The following is a 15,619-nucleotide window of genomic DNA, read 5'->3' as shown; positions in this document are numbered from 1 at the left end:
ATTCCAAAATCTAATTGTTTCCCACTGTAGCCAGAGCTCTCCTTCTAAAATACAGATCTTATTAGACCACTTTCCTGTCGAAAAGCTTTCAACTACCAACTGCAACCCAGATATGGAATCCAAAGTCCTTGCTTGTCTGGTTCCCATTTTCATTTCCAATTTCATCCTTCACCTCTCTTCCCCCTGCCATCCTCCTTCTTGCTTTTGGCTTTCCACTCCCATAGGCCACAAACCGTCTCTGCACTTAAAAAAAAATTCTTTAGAGTACATTTTAAGATTATAAAAGTTAGTTACTCATTTTAGTAAACATGCGAAGTACAGAAAAGTACAAAGAGCAACCTTCCCCCCAGGACTTTTTGCATATATGGTGTATGCTAATATCAGACAATTTTTAAAAATTGTCACTAGGCACGAAGGTATTTTCTATTTAGAAAATTTGGAGAAATTTAAAAAAAACAAATAAACCACTGCCACCAGCATTAATAATATTAAAAGACAAATGAAACTTACGTAATTACAGTATCTCTGATAGGCAATGGGTTAATATATTTACCACATAAATAATTCAAACAAATCAATTAGAAAGTATATATACATTAACAAAAAAGGTAAAGAACAGGAGCAGGCAATTCCTGAATAACTACGAATGGCCAAAACCCAAACCAAAACAAAAGAAAAACATGTTCAACTTTAAAAGGTACAAATTAAAACAACAATGATCCACAATTTTTTGCTTATAAGTTTAGCCAAGTTAAAAATAATCTGATTGCTAGCAAGTATATAACTCTCATATACTGCTGGTGTATGTGTAAATTATTATAATCTTTCTAGAGGGCAATATAGCACTGTTTCACCAAAGACTATAAGATTCTGACTCTTTGATCCTACAATTCTACTTCTAGGAATTTATCTTAAAGAACTAATCAGATATGTGTGTGTAGAAGTATGGTCACTTCCAGGCTGTGTAATAGAAAGCAAGTAGAAACAGTATGGTATTGGCATAAAAACAGACACGTAGACCAATGGAACAGAATCAAGAGCCCAGAAATGAACCCAAGCATATATGGACAACTAATTTTTGACAAGGGTGCCAAGAATATACAATGAGAAAGGATAGTCTCTTCAATAAATGGTGTTGGGAAAACTGAATATGTACATGCAAAACAATGAAATTGGACCCCTATCTTACAACATATGCAATAATCAACTCAAAACGGATTAAAAACTTAAACATAAGACTTGAAACTGTAAAACTTCTAGAAGAAAACGTAGGGAGAAAGCTCCTTGTTATTGGCCTTGGCAGTGATTTTTTGGATATGACGTTAAAAGTTCAGGCAACAAAAGCAAAAGTAAACAAGTGGGACTACATCAAACTAAAAATCTTCCTCACAGCAAAGGAAATAACCAACCAAATGGAAAGGCAACCTACAGATTGGAAGAGAATACTCACCAACCATATATCTGATAATGAGTTAATATCCAAAAAAAAAAAAGGAACTCATACAATTCAACCGCAAAAAAACCAATTTGATTAAAAAATGAGCAAAGGACCTGAACAGACATTTTCCCAAAGAAGACATACAAATGGCCAACAAGTACATGAAAAGGTGCTTACCATCATTAATCACCAGGGAAATGCAAATCAAAACCATAATGAGCTATATCACCTCACACCTGTTAGGTTGGCTATTATCAAAAAGATAAGAGAGGGCTTCCCTGGTGGCGCAGTGATTGGGAGTCCGCCTGCCGATGCAGGGGACATGGGTTCGTGCCCCGGTCCGGGAGGGTCCAGCGTGCCGCGGAGTGGCTGGGCCCGTGAGCCATGGCCGCTGAGCCTGCGCGTCCGGAGCCTGTGCTCCACAACGGGAGAGGCCACGGCAGTGGGAGGCCCGTGTACCGCAAAAAAAAAAGAGGTAACAAGTGTTGGCGAGGATGTGGAGAAAAAAGAACACTTACTTGCACACTGTTGGTGGGAATGTAAACTGGTACAGCCACCATAAAAACAGTATGCAGGTTCCTCAAAAAATTAAAACGAGAACTACCATACAATCCAGTAATCCCATTACTGGGTATATAGCCAAAGGCAATGAAATCAGTATCTTATAGAGATATCTGCACTCCTATGTTCACAGCAGCATTATTCACAATAGCCAAGATATGGAAACAACATAAGTGTCCACCGATTGGTGAATGGATAAAGAAGATGTAGTATATATATTGATATATATATACAATGGATTATCATTCAGCCTTCAGAAAGGAGATCCTGCCATTTTGAAAACAAGGGTGAAGCTGGAAAACATAATGCTAAGTGAAATAAGCCAGAAACAGAACAAAAAATACTGCATGATCTCACTTATATGTGGAATCTAAAAAAAGTTGAATTCATAGAAGGAGATAATACAGTGGTGGTTACCAGGGGCATAAAGTTGAGGGAAATGGGGAGCTGTTGGTCAAAGGGTACCAAGTAGCAGTTATGTAGGATGAATAAGTTCTAGAGATCTACTGTACAGCAGTGGGGACTGTAGTTAATGATACTGTATTGTATAGTGGAAATTTGCTAAGAGAGTAGATATCAGGTGCTTTCTCCACACACCACATATAACACACACACATAACATGCACACACAAATGGAAATTATGTGAGGAGATGGATATGTTAATTCGTTTGGCTGTGGTAATCATTTCACTGTATGTGTATCAAACATCATGTTGTAGATCTTAATATGTACAATTTTTATTAAAAAGCAAAGCAACTAGAAATGACAAAATTCCCAATAATAGGAAATTGACTAAATTATGGTATATTAAAGCAATGGGTTGCTATAGGACAATTAAAATAGTAAAGTACAGCTATATTTATTTATTGACATGGAAAGATGTATAGATATGTTGTTAAATGAGAAAAGTAGGATACAGAATTGAATGTTTCATATGGTCACCTGTCTATATATCCAGGTGAATACAATATTTCTTTATTGTATATTGTAATTTATTACATATATCATTAATATGTATAATTTCTTTAAAGAATACACCAAGATATTATGAGTGGTTATCTCTGGGTGGTGGGATTTTGTTAACTTTTCTCTTTTTAAAACTTTTTACTTTTTAATTTATCTAAAATGAAATATGGATTACTTGTATATTTAATTAGGAAATAATAGAGGATTGAGTAGTGTTTTCTTTTAGTTACTTTAAATTATATTTTCTTACATTTATTGTATATGCTTGTAGCCAACACAGTAGGAAATAAGTTCAAAATGCTGTTGGTTGTGCTTTTCATGGGCTCCATACATCAGGCCACTTCATAATTACTCTCAGGATGAAAATCTTTAGCCCTTCCTTCACTGGGTCCTTGGATGGCAGCCTGGTCAGGGAGCCCTGGATCTCTATGAGGGGCTTTCAAGGCTCCCAGGTATGGCGCCTTTTCAGAGATTCTTAATTTGACTTGGATCAAGCATAGTTCATTTGACAATATTTTAGAATGACGAGTATTGCTTGTTGGGGGGAGGATTTCAACATAAAATGGCATGGATGCCAAAGGCTTAAATAAACAGAATTTGCCATGGGAAAATTCTTTTTTTTTAAGTTTCTTTTCTTTAATTTTATTGGCGTATAGTTAATTTACAATGTTGTGTTAGTTTCAGGTGTACAGCCAAGTGATTCAGTTATACATGTACATATACTCATTCTTTTTCAGATTCTTTTCCATATAGGTTATTACAGAGCACTGAGTATAGTTCCCTGTGCTATACAGTAGGTCCTTGTTGGTTATCTATTTTATATATAGTAGTGCATGTATGTTAATCCCAACCTCCTGATTTATCACCCCCCACCCCCACGTTTCCCCTTTGGTGACCATAAGTTTGTTTTTGATATCTGTAAGACTGTTTCTGTTTTGTAAGTAAGTTCATTTGCATCATTTTTAAAATTAGGTTCCACATATAAGTGATATCATATGATATTTGTCTTTCTCTAACTCACTTCACCTAGTATGATAATCTCTAAGTCCATCCATGTTGCTGTAAATGACACAATTTTGTTCCTTTTTATGGCTGAGTAATATTCCATTGTATATATGTACCACATCTTCTTTATCCATTCCTCTGTTGATGGACATGTAGGTTGCTTCTATGTCTTGGCTATTGTAAATAGTGCTGCAGTGAACACTGGGGTGCAGGTATCTTTTTGGATTATGGTTTTCTCAGGATATATGCCCAGGAGTGGGATTGCTGGATCATATGGTAGTTCTATTTTTAGTTTTTTAAGGAACCTCCATACTGTTCTCCATAGTGGTTGTACCAATTTACATTCCCACCAACAGTGTAGGAGTTCACCGTGGTCCTTCTTAGAAACCATACTCTTTACCTTCTTATAGTTCCTGTATTATTTTATCTATTACTACATAACAAATTATTCTAAAACGTAGTGGCTTAAAGCAACAATAATTATTTATCATCTCTTATGGTTTTTGTGGGTCAGGGATTCAGACAGGGGACAGCAGAGACGGTTTGTCTCTGCTTCACAATGTGTAGGCCTCAGCTGGGAAGACTCCACGACTGGGAGCTGGAAACATCCGAAGGCTCACTTACTCACTCACGTATCTAGTGGCTGATGATGGCTGTCAGCCAAAATACCTACACTTCGCCTCCTCAGATGGCTCACGTAGCATGGTGGCTGGATTCCAAGAGTGAGTATCCAGAAAGAGAGAGAGTGCAGAGCCAAAGCTGTATCCTTTTTATGACCTAGGCTTGGAAGTCACCTTAGCATCATTTCCACCATATTCCATTGGTTGGATTGGTCATGAACCATCACCTAGATTCCAGAGGAGGGAACAGAGACCCCACTTCTTGGTGGGAGGGGTGTCAAAGTCACATTGAAAAAAGAGCATGTGGGGGCTTCCCTGGTGGCGCAGTGGTTGAGAGTCCGCCTGCCGATGCAGGGGACGCGGGTTCGTGCCCCGGTCCGGGAAGATCCCACGTGCTGCGGAGCGGCTGGGCCCGTGAGCCATGGCCGCTGGGCCTGCGCGTCCGGAGCCTGTGCTCGGCAACGGGAGAGGCCACAACAGTGAGAGGCCCGCGTACCAGGAAAAAAAAAAAAAAGAAAAAAGAGCATGTGGGATGGGATACATCAATTGATGCAGCCATATTGGCCACATACAATCTGTCACACTTCCCAAATTTCTACAGGAACTCTCTTGGATCTACATTTGTAAAAAAGAAATCCAAACCTCAGAGGACTTTCTTTTCTCTCTTCTTTCCCTTCCACTCTCCCTCCCTCCCTCCCTCCCTTTTGTCCTTCCATCATCTCAGTTATAAACAGCACAACCGTCAGTGAGTTATTGTTTCACAGTATGATATCTTGCCAGCAGGGTCATTTTGATGGTCTGTCTGGCGCTCCCTAAAGAATTTTATTTTTGCTATGTTTACATTTTATTTTCCACATTGCCAGAACAAGGCTGTCTTTCCAGTCTTTTGATATATCTTATCCAATTATTTTTCAAGAAAGACTGTATAACATTAAGACCATCAGAATTGGATCAATGTTTTTATTTACCAAGTATTTTAACATACTCACTATGTGTCAGGCACTGTTCCAAGCAGGCCCTTTACAATATTACCTTGCTTAATTCTCATAACATGATTCTCAACTTGTAGATGAGAAAACTGAGGCACAGAGAAGTTAAGTAACTTGCCACAAAGCTAAATGTGGCAGGGCTTCCCTGGTGGCACAGTGGTTAAGAGTCCACCTGCCGATGCAGGGGACACGGGTTCGTGCCCCGGTCCAGGAAGATCCCACATGCCGCGGAGCAGCTGGGCCCGTGAGCCATGGCCGCTGAGCCTGCGCGTCCAGAGCCTGTGATCCACAACGGGAGAGGCCACAACAGTGAGAGGCCCGCGTACCGCAAAAAAAAAAAAAAAAATGCTAAACATGGCAGAGCCAGGTGTCAAAACCAGGGCACCTGCCTTCCAAATCTATATTCTTTTTTAAAAAATATTTTATTGAAGTATAGTTGATTTACAATGTTGTGTTAATTTCTGCTGTACAGCAAAGTTATACGGTTATACGTATATTTACATCTTTTTAAAAAATATTATTTTCCATTATGGTTTATCATAGGATATTGAAATAGTTCTCTGTGCTATACAGTAGGACCTTGTTGTTTATCCATTCTATATATAATAGTTTGCATCTGCTAACCTCCCACTCCTTCCTTCCGCGAACCCCCAACCCCTGGGCAACCACATGTCTGTTCTCTATGTCCGTGCAAATCTATATTCTCAACCACCGTGTTATACTGCCTCTCCATCGTCATTTTACTCCATTGGCCCTTGTTAACTTGAACCATAAGGAATAGATAGTCTCAAGAAAAAAAATATGAACTCTCAGATGTACGAAATACTGGAAAGCTAAGGAAATATGCCTGGAACGGTATACCCCACAGGCTCCCCCCCGGCTAGCCTTACCACCCTGAACAGTTCTCTGCCTCAGAGTGACTGACTGGGACAAAGAAAAGTAGTTTGCTAGATCTGCTGTGGTGAAATATACAAGAAGTGCAAAGCATTGTTTAGAGGGACTTCCTCACATCTCACAGTCAAAGGACTTCTGAGAAGTGAACAAAACTCTGCAGACATCAGGCCTCTGACTTTTACCGTTGCAAAGTAATCTCCCCCGAACAGCCTCTCCCAACAATATCAGGTTTCCTCAGCTGAGTATTTAGGAGGCTGCCGGCAAGTCTAATCACCTGGGACATCTTAACAACTGAAGTCACATTTGATGGAAAAACTCATGAAGAAGCTGTGGGTGACGGAGGGCATCTTGTCAGAAGTCTGGCTCCAAATACGCGTGATGCCACATATTTGGAACTCTGCGAGGAGAATGCAGAAATAGTTCAAGAAAAGTAGCAGAGAGGTTTATCTGGTTCTTTGAATACAATGTTTTCAAAGGAGAAACAAGTTCTCCATGAGCTGAAAAGCACCCTCTATTCAACATAGTAAGTGAAGTATTTGTTATTGGTATAAACAAAGATATAAAATAGATCCTCTGGCAGATGTTCGGGAAAAACCAGGGGCAAAAGGGAGCAAAGAAAGAAGAACCGAAAGAGAGAGAAAGCTTAGACAAATAAGCAATTTTGTCTTGAACATTGGCCAGGGAAAGCTGGGTAATGAAGGATTAAAAACAAAACAAAAAGGGAACCGGGTAAGAAAAGTACTACGAGGAATAAATGGCTGGTGACGTGGTCCATATAAATGAAAAGATCCACATCTTGTTGGGGGTGGTGTTGGGGGCATGGCATGGGGACAGCCGGCCGGGGTCAAACTCGGGGTTAAAAAAAAAAAAATTGCAAGTAAATGAGTCGAAGGGAAAAGATGAATAAGGAGCAAGAATAGAAAGAGGAAAGGAAGCACATTTAACAGGAAACCAACCGAAATAGACAAGTACAGACAGTGTCACCGGAAGGGCGAGGGGGACAAGGGGCCATTAACACTAGGCAAGCAGAAAATTCGGGGAGAGACGGGTTTTAAATATTCAAAAATGCAGGCCTTTCAAATTACCTGCCAATTCTATCTCTGTGAATTACAGAGGAAGGAAGCTCTGGATGTCGTCACAGGAATGTTAGCTCCTATGATTTTCCATCCCAGAAGTCAGCTGTTTTTCAAGGCCACTGGGCAGGATCATGATGGCCAGTTTTTTAAGTGCTCCAAAAGCTTAGGGTGGCAGTGGGGCAGGGAAAGGAGGGGATATGCGAGGCCCTGAGGAAGGTATTGGGAAGGATGGCTGGGCTCCTTGCCAAGAACCGCTGACCACCTGGCTACAAATGTCACAGTAGGGGGCCGAGTCTTGCCTGGTCTCAGCGAACTTCCTCCCCTACTGCTAGGGCTGCTCGATGACCATCTGTTGGTGCAGCCTTCCCAAAGCTTGAGGACAAATTCTGGCCTTAGCCTGGGCTATCTCAGGAGCCCTGGCCCCATGTGCTGGGACCCAGAAACAGGGCAGCCTTGCTGTTAATGTCATCTGGATCTTTTTGTCTCCCTAACTGGAAGCCACAGTTCTACTCTCTCCTGGTCTTGGATTTGTGCTCTGTATTTAAGGCCATGCCTTGGACACCCGTCTGGTTCCTAAAAGCCTTTCAGGCTGGGGGCCTTGCTGTAGCCTTGATTGGCTAATCACAGAATCCAGAGTAGTGCCCAAATCACTTCCCAGGGACCGGCCCCAGTGGAGGCAGCTGATGACTGTCACCCGCTGCCCGTCTGTCCTCTTGGCTCTCTAAGCATCACCTATGCCTGATTCCCATCACTTGCTCTGAGCACCTTTAGGGACATTTTGTTCACCCAGGTGTGTCCTTCCTAATGCTGCCAAGATCACAGTCAGCTGTGCTTTGCCATGGCTGTCAGAGGCCACGGGCTTTCTGCTATATCGGACTGTTCTCCTCCTAGAAGCTGGGTCGTGGCCCAGGTCCCTGCAGCTGAGACTGTCCCCACTGGCCTCTGTGCCATTCCAGGGACGGAGAGGGTAGTTTGAGATGTCAGTCCTTCCCAGACTTCCCTCATCTTACTGCAGCCAACCTGGTCATTCCCAGACGGCTTCTTAAAAAACAAAAAGAGAAAAAAAATATATTAGAATATACATAGTAAATAAATAAATAAATAGTTCATTTCAGCATCCTCAAAAATATTTTACTAATAGGGTTTTTTAAATAAATAAATAAATTTATTTTTTTTTGGCTGCGTTGGGTCTTCGTTGCTGCACGCGGGCTTTCTCTAGTTGCGGCGAGCGGGGGCTGCTCTTCGTTGTGGTGCGCGGGCTTCTCATTGCGGTGCCTTCTTTTGTTGCAGAGCACAGGCTCTAGGCTCGTGGGCTTCAGTAGTTGTGGCACGCCGGCTCAGTAGTTGTGGCTCATGGGCTTAGTTGCTCTGCGGCATGTGGGATCTTCCTGGACCAGGGATCAAACCCGTGTCCCTTGCATTGGCAGGTGGATTCTTAACCACTGCACTACCAGGGAAGTCCCACTAATAGGGTTTTACATTTACCTACACGAGAGCCAAGAAGAGACTAGGAAAGGCACATTTATTTATTTCAATCAATATTTTTAATTGAAGTATAATTGATTTACAATGTTGTGTTAATTTCTGCTATACAGCAAAGTGATTCGGTGTATATATATATATATATATATATATATACGTACACACACACACACACACACACACACACACATACACACATTCTTTTTAAAATATTCTTTTCCATCATGGTTTATCATAAGATATTGAATATAGTTCCCTGTGCCATACAGTAGGATCTTGTTGTTTATCCTTTCTATATGTAAGAGCTTACGTCTACTAACCCCAGACTCCCAGTCCATCCCTCCCTCACGACTCCTCCCCCTTGGCAACCATAGGTTTGTTCTCTGTGTCTGTGAGTCTATTTCTGTTTTATAGGTAGGTTCATTTGTGTCATAGTTTAGATTCCACATGTAAGTGATATCATATGGTATTTGTCTTTCTCTTTCAGACTGACTTCACTTAGTATGATAATCTCTAGTTGCATCCATGTTGCTGCAAATGGCATTTTTTTGGAAAAACATGCTTAGAATCCAGGGATGTGGCGGATGCTGTCAGTGTCCTATTCACAGCCCCTTGGTGCTCACTTTTCCAGTATGAGACTCAGGCTCCCTCCAGCGAGCACCTGTGACTCAGCCTGTGCACGTTCTCTCAGCCTTGGGCAGGGCACGGCAGGGCAGGCAGGAAATGCCAGAGCGTTAACACCCCTGCGAGCAGCCCTCAGCCAGAGATGGAGTTGAGGATAAATTCTCTGGCTTCTTTTCTTCATTGTATGGAGGTAACTAGACACCCCCAAAGTGTGTCCTGCGCTGTCTTCCCAGAGTTCCCCAGCGGGATGGAGGCTCAGTTGCCCATAACTGTAACCCGCTCACCAACTCACACTTTTTGTCTCCCTTCTCTTCCCCAAGTCACTTTCTCACTCTCCTACTGATGTTTCCTGAGATCACCTTCCCCCTGCTCCCCAAATTCGTGCTCAAACCCTTGTCTTGGGGTCTGCTTCTGGGGGAGTCCAAACTAAGGTAAGAGATTGCATATTCAAGGTTAAAGATTTAAGTGTTTTCCTGAGAAGGCATACCTGATTTGAACACTAGCATAATAATGTATAATAATATACTTTCTATAATGTATTATTAGAGGAAAAAATACCAAAGTCCCCTGTGCACAGCACTTCTTCCTACCTGGGTTGCATGAACTCTGCTGGACTTTGAGAGGCTAATAGGTGTTATGAGATTCGGGGGTCAAATATGCTTGGGTTAAACAAAATTAAGTAAGCTTCCTCACTTCAGTACTCTTGTAGTCTGTAGGAAATTAATGGGCTTTGTCAACTTCCAAATGTGCAGGCTATAGGCTTTCCAAATTCAATTGACCTCAGAATCCCTTTTCCTCAAGAAGCCCTATTAACACCTTGCAGGAGGCTGGCATCTCAGGGAATACGGTTTAGGAAAGGTCTTGGTGCTTAGCTACAGAGTTAAAACATAATATTGAGAAATACACGAGGCAAGTTTTTCCGGTGGTGAGAATGCTGCATTTCAGAGCACCTGTGTTTTCTTTCATGTCTCAGCCAACTAGAAGGACAGTCATCTATGGACTGAGATCAGATGTCAATATTTCTTTTGCACAGAAAACCAATTATTTAATTTTTTTTGATTTGAAAATTCACTGAGAAGAGAGGCAGAGAAACTTGTTCCTCAAAGTGTGGTCTGTAGACCAGCAGCATCAGCATAACCTAGAAGCTGGTTAGGAATTAAATCCCAAGTCTCATAACATAGGTTTCAACAGAAAATTATTCATCATACCAAGAGCCATGGAGATCTTATATGGGTGTAAATGTATGTAAAGGAAATATTTAAGACAATTACATTATAAATTGGGGAGGGTAAAGTGTTACAAAAGGAGATAAAGTTTCTAGACTTCACTAAAACTGGTAAAATGGTGACACTGGTAGACAGGAATAATATGTATGTGTTCATATACATTAGTATAAGTATTACCTAGAAGAACCAATGAGAAAGCTATACAAGGAGATATACTCAAAAACACTACACATAAAACACAATTCTAAAAAATATTCTAGAAACCCAGAGGAAGGCAGAAAAAGAAATGAAAAGCAGAGAATAACCAGAAAACAAAAAATAAAAAGGCAGATGTAAGATTTTACATATAAATAATTACATTTAAATGGCCTAAATATACCAATTATAAGACAGAGTGGCAGAATGGATTTTAAAAATGACTCAGTTATATTCTGTCTATAAAAAATACACTTCAAATGTGATGTGGGTTGATTGAAAGTAGAAATATGGGAGAGCTGTATAATTCAAACATTAATCAAAATAAAGCAGGAGTGGCTATATCAATAGAAGATAAAGTAGACTACAGAAAAAAGAAAATTACCAGGAACAGAGAATGATACTACATAATGATAAAAGAGTAAATACACCACGAAGACATAGCATTCCTAAATGTGTATGCACCAAACCACAGAACAGCTAAATATGTGAAACAAAAACTGATAGAACTGGGCTTCCCTGGTGGCGCAGTAGTTGAGAGTCTGCCTGTCGATGCAGGGGACACGGGTTTGTGCCCCGGTCCGGGAAGATCCCACAAGCCGCAGAGCGGCTGTGCCCGTGAGCCATGGCCGCTGAGCCTGCGCGTCCGGAGCCTGTGCTCCGCAACGGGAGAGGCTGCAGCAGTGAGAGGCCCGCGTACCGCAAAAAAAACGAAAAAAACACAAAAAACAAAAACTGATAGAACTGAAAGGAGAAATAGACAAATCCACAATTATAGTTGGAGACTTCAACATTCCTCTCTCAACAATTAATAGCTGGACAGAAAATTGGAAAAGATATAGAAGAACGCAACACTACCATCAACCAATAGGATCTAAATCAACATCTATAAAGCACTCCACCTAACAAAAGAAGAATACACATTCCTTTCAAGTGCCCATGGAACATATACCAAGATAGAGCATATCCTGGGCCATAAAACAAACCTCAAGAAATTAAAAAGATTTGAAATCATATAGTTGTTTTCTGACTACAGTGTAATCAAACTAGAAATCAATACATGAAAGATAACAGGAAAATCTCTAAAAACTTGGAAATGAAACAGAACACTTCCAAATAATCCATGTGCCAAAGAGGAAGTCTCAAGTGAAATTTTAAAAAAATATTGAGGGGCTTCCCTGCTGGTCCAGTGGCTAAGACTCCACACTCCCAATGCAGGGGACCCGGGTTCCATCCCTGGTCTGGGAACTAGATCCCATGTGCTGCAACTAAAAGATCCCGCGTGCCGCAACTAAGACTTGACGCAGCCGAATAAATAAAATAAATGTTAAATAAATAAATATTGAACTGAATGAAAATTAAAATGAAAACACATTTTATCAAAATTTGCGGGACACAGCTAAAGCAGTGATGAGAGGAAAATTTATAAACACTAAATGCTTACATTAGAAAAGAGGAGGACGAGGGGAAGATGGCGGAAGAGTAAGACGTGGAGATCACCTTCCTCCCCACAGATACACCAGAAATACATCTACACGTGGAACAGCTCCTACAGAACACCCACTGAACGCTGGCAGAAGACCTCAGACCTCCCAAAAGGCAAGAAACCCCCCACGTACCTGGGTAGGGCAAAAGAAAAAAGAATAAACAGAGACAAAAGGATAGGGACGGGACCTGCACCAGTGGGAGGGAGCTGTGAAGGAGGAAAGGTTTCCACACACTAGGAAGCCCCTTCACGGGTGGAGACTGCGGGTGGCGGAGGGGGAAGCTTCGGAGCCGCGGAGGAGAGCACAGCAACAGGGGTGCGGAGGGCAAAGCGGGGAGATTCCCGCACAGAGGATCGGTGCTGACCGGCACTCACCAGCCCGAGAGGCTTGTCTGCTCACCCGCCGGGGCGGGCGGGCCTGGGAGCTGAGGCTCAGGCTTCGGTCAGAGCGCCAGGAGAGGACTGGGGTTGGCGGTGTGAACACAGCCTGCAGGGGGCTAGTGCACCATGGCTAGCCGGGAGGGAGTCCGGGGAAAAGTCTGGACCTGCCGAAGAGGCAAGAGACTTTTTCTTCCCTCTTTGTTTCCTGGTGCGCGAGGAGAGGGGATTAAGAGCGCTGCTTAAAGGAGCTCCAGAGACGGGCGCGACCCCAGAGACGCGCATGAGACGCTAAGGCGGCCGCTGCCGCCACCAAGAAGCCTGTGTGCGAGCACAGGTCACTATCCACACCCCACTTCTGGGGAGCCTGTGCCGCCCGCCACTACCAGGGTCCCGGGATCCAGGGACAAGTACACCGGGAGAATGCACGGTGCACCTCAGGCTGGGGCAACGTCACGACGGCCTCTGCCGCCGCAGGCCCACCCCGCACTCCGTGCCCCTCCCTCCCACCGGCCTGAGTGAGCCAGAGCCCCCGACTCAGCGGCTCCTTTAACCCCGTCCTGTCTGAGTGAAGAACAGACGCCCTCCGGCAACCTATACACAGAAGCAGGGCCAAATCCAAAGCTGAGCCCCTGGGAGCTGTGAAAACAAAGAAGAGAAAGGGAAATCTCTCCCAGCAGCCTCAGAAGCAACAGATTAAAGCTCCACAATCAACTTGATGTACCCTGCATCTGTGGAATACATGAATAGACAACGAATCATCCCAAATTGAGGAGGTGTACTTTGAGAGCAAGATTTATGACTTTTTCCCCTTTTCCTTTTTTTGTGAGTGTGTATGTGTATGCTCCTGTGTGAGATTTTGCCTTCTGTATAGCTTTGCTTCCACCATTTGTCCTACGGTTCTATCCGTCCGTTTTTTTTTATTCTTTAAAAAAATTTTTTTTTCTTAATGATTATTTTATATTTTAATAACTTTATTTTTGTTATCTTTAATTTGTTTTATCTTCTTTCTTTCTTTCTCTCCTTCCTTCCTTCCCTCCTTCCTTCCTTCCTTCCTCCCTCCCTCCTTTCTTTCTTTCGCTTTCTTTCTTTCTTTCTTCCTTCCTTCCTTCCTTCCTTCCTTCCTTCCTTCCTTTTCTTTCTTTCTTTCTTTCTTTCTTTCTTTCTTTCTTTCTTTCTTTCTTTCTTTCTTTCTTTCTTTCTTTCTTTCTTTCTTTCCTTTCTTTCTACTTTTTCTCCCTTTTATTCTGAGCCATGTGGATGAAAGGCTCTTGGTGCTGCAGCCAGGAGTCAGTGCTGTGCCTCTGAGGTGGGAGAGCCAACTTCAGGACACTGATCCACAAGACACCTCCCAGCTCCACATAATATCAAATGGTGAAAATCTCCCAGAGATCTCCATCTCAACACCAGCACCCAGCTTCACTCAACGACCAGCAAGCTACAGTGCTGGACACCCTATGCCAAACAACTAGCAAGACAGGAACACAACCCCACCCATTAGCAGAGAGGCTGCCTAAAATCATAATAAGCCCACAGACACCCCAAAACACACCACCAGACGTGGACCTGCCCACCAGAAAGACAAGATCCAGCCTCATCCACCAGAACACAGGTACTAGTCCCCTCCACCAGGAAGCCTACAAAACCCACTGAACCAACCTTAGCCACTGGGGACAGACACCAAAAACAATGGGAACTACAAACCTGCCGCCTGCACAAAGGAGACCCCAAACACAGTAAGATAAGCAAAATGAGAAGGCAGAAAAACACACAGCAGATGAAGGAGCAAGATAAAAACCCACCAGACCTAAAAAATGAGGAGGAAATAGGCAGTCTACCTGAAAAAGAATTCAGAATAATGACAGTAAAGATGATCCAAAATCTTGGAAATAGAATAGACAAAATGCAAGAAAATTTAACAAGGACCTAGAAGAACTAAAGATGAAAGAAGTAATGATGAACAACACAATAAATGAAATGAAAAATACTCTAGATGGGATCAATAGCAGAATAACTGAGGCAGAAGAACAGATAAGTGACCTGGAAGATAAAATACTGGAAATAACTACTGCAGAGCAGAATAAAGAAAGAAGAATGAAAAGAATTGAGGACAGTCTCAGAGACCTCTGGGACAACATTAAACACACCAACATTCGAATTATAGGGGTTCCAGAAGAAGAAGAGAAAAAGAAAGGGACGGAGAAAGTATTTGAAGAGATTATAGTTGAAAACTTCCTTAATATGGGAAAGGAAATAGTTAATCAAGTCCAGGAAGTACAGAGAGTCCCGTACAGGATAAATCCAAGGAGAAACATGCCAAGATACATTAATCAAACTGTCAAAAATTAAATACGAAGAAAACATATTAAAAGCAGCAAGGGAAAAACAACAAATAACACACAAGGGAATCCCCATCAGGTTAACAGCTGATCTTTCAGCAGAAACTGTGCAAGCCAGAAGGGACTGGCAGGACATATTTAAAGTGATGAAGGAGAAAAACCTGCAACCAAGTTTACTCTACCCAGCAAGGATCTTATTCAGATTTGATGGAGAAATTAAAACCTTTACAGACAAGCAAAAGCTGAGAGAGTTCAGCACCAACAAACCAGCTTTACAGCAAATGCTAAAGGAACTTCTCTAGGCAAGAAACACAAGAGAAGGAAAAGACCTACAATAAC

The sequence above is a fragment of the Phocoena sinus genome, chromosome X, assembly GCF_008692025.1.
Source record: "Phocoena sinus isolate mPhoSin1 chromosome X, mPhoSin1.pri, whole genome shotgun sequence".
Lineage (NCBI taxonomy): Eukaryota > Metazoa > Chordata > Mammalia > Artiodactyla > Phocoenidae > Phocoena > Phocoena sinus.
Note: the sequence above shows the minus strand (reverse complement) of the source record.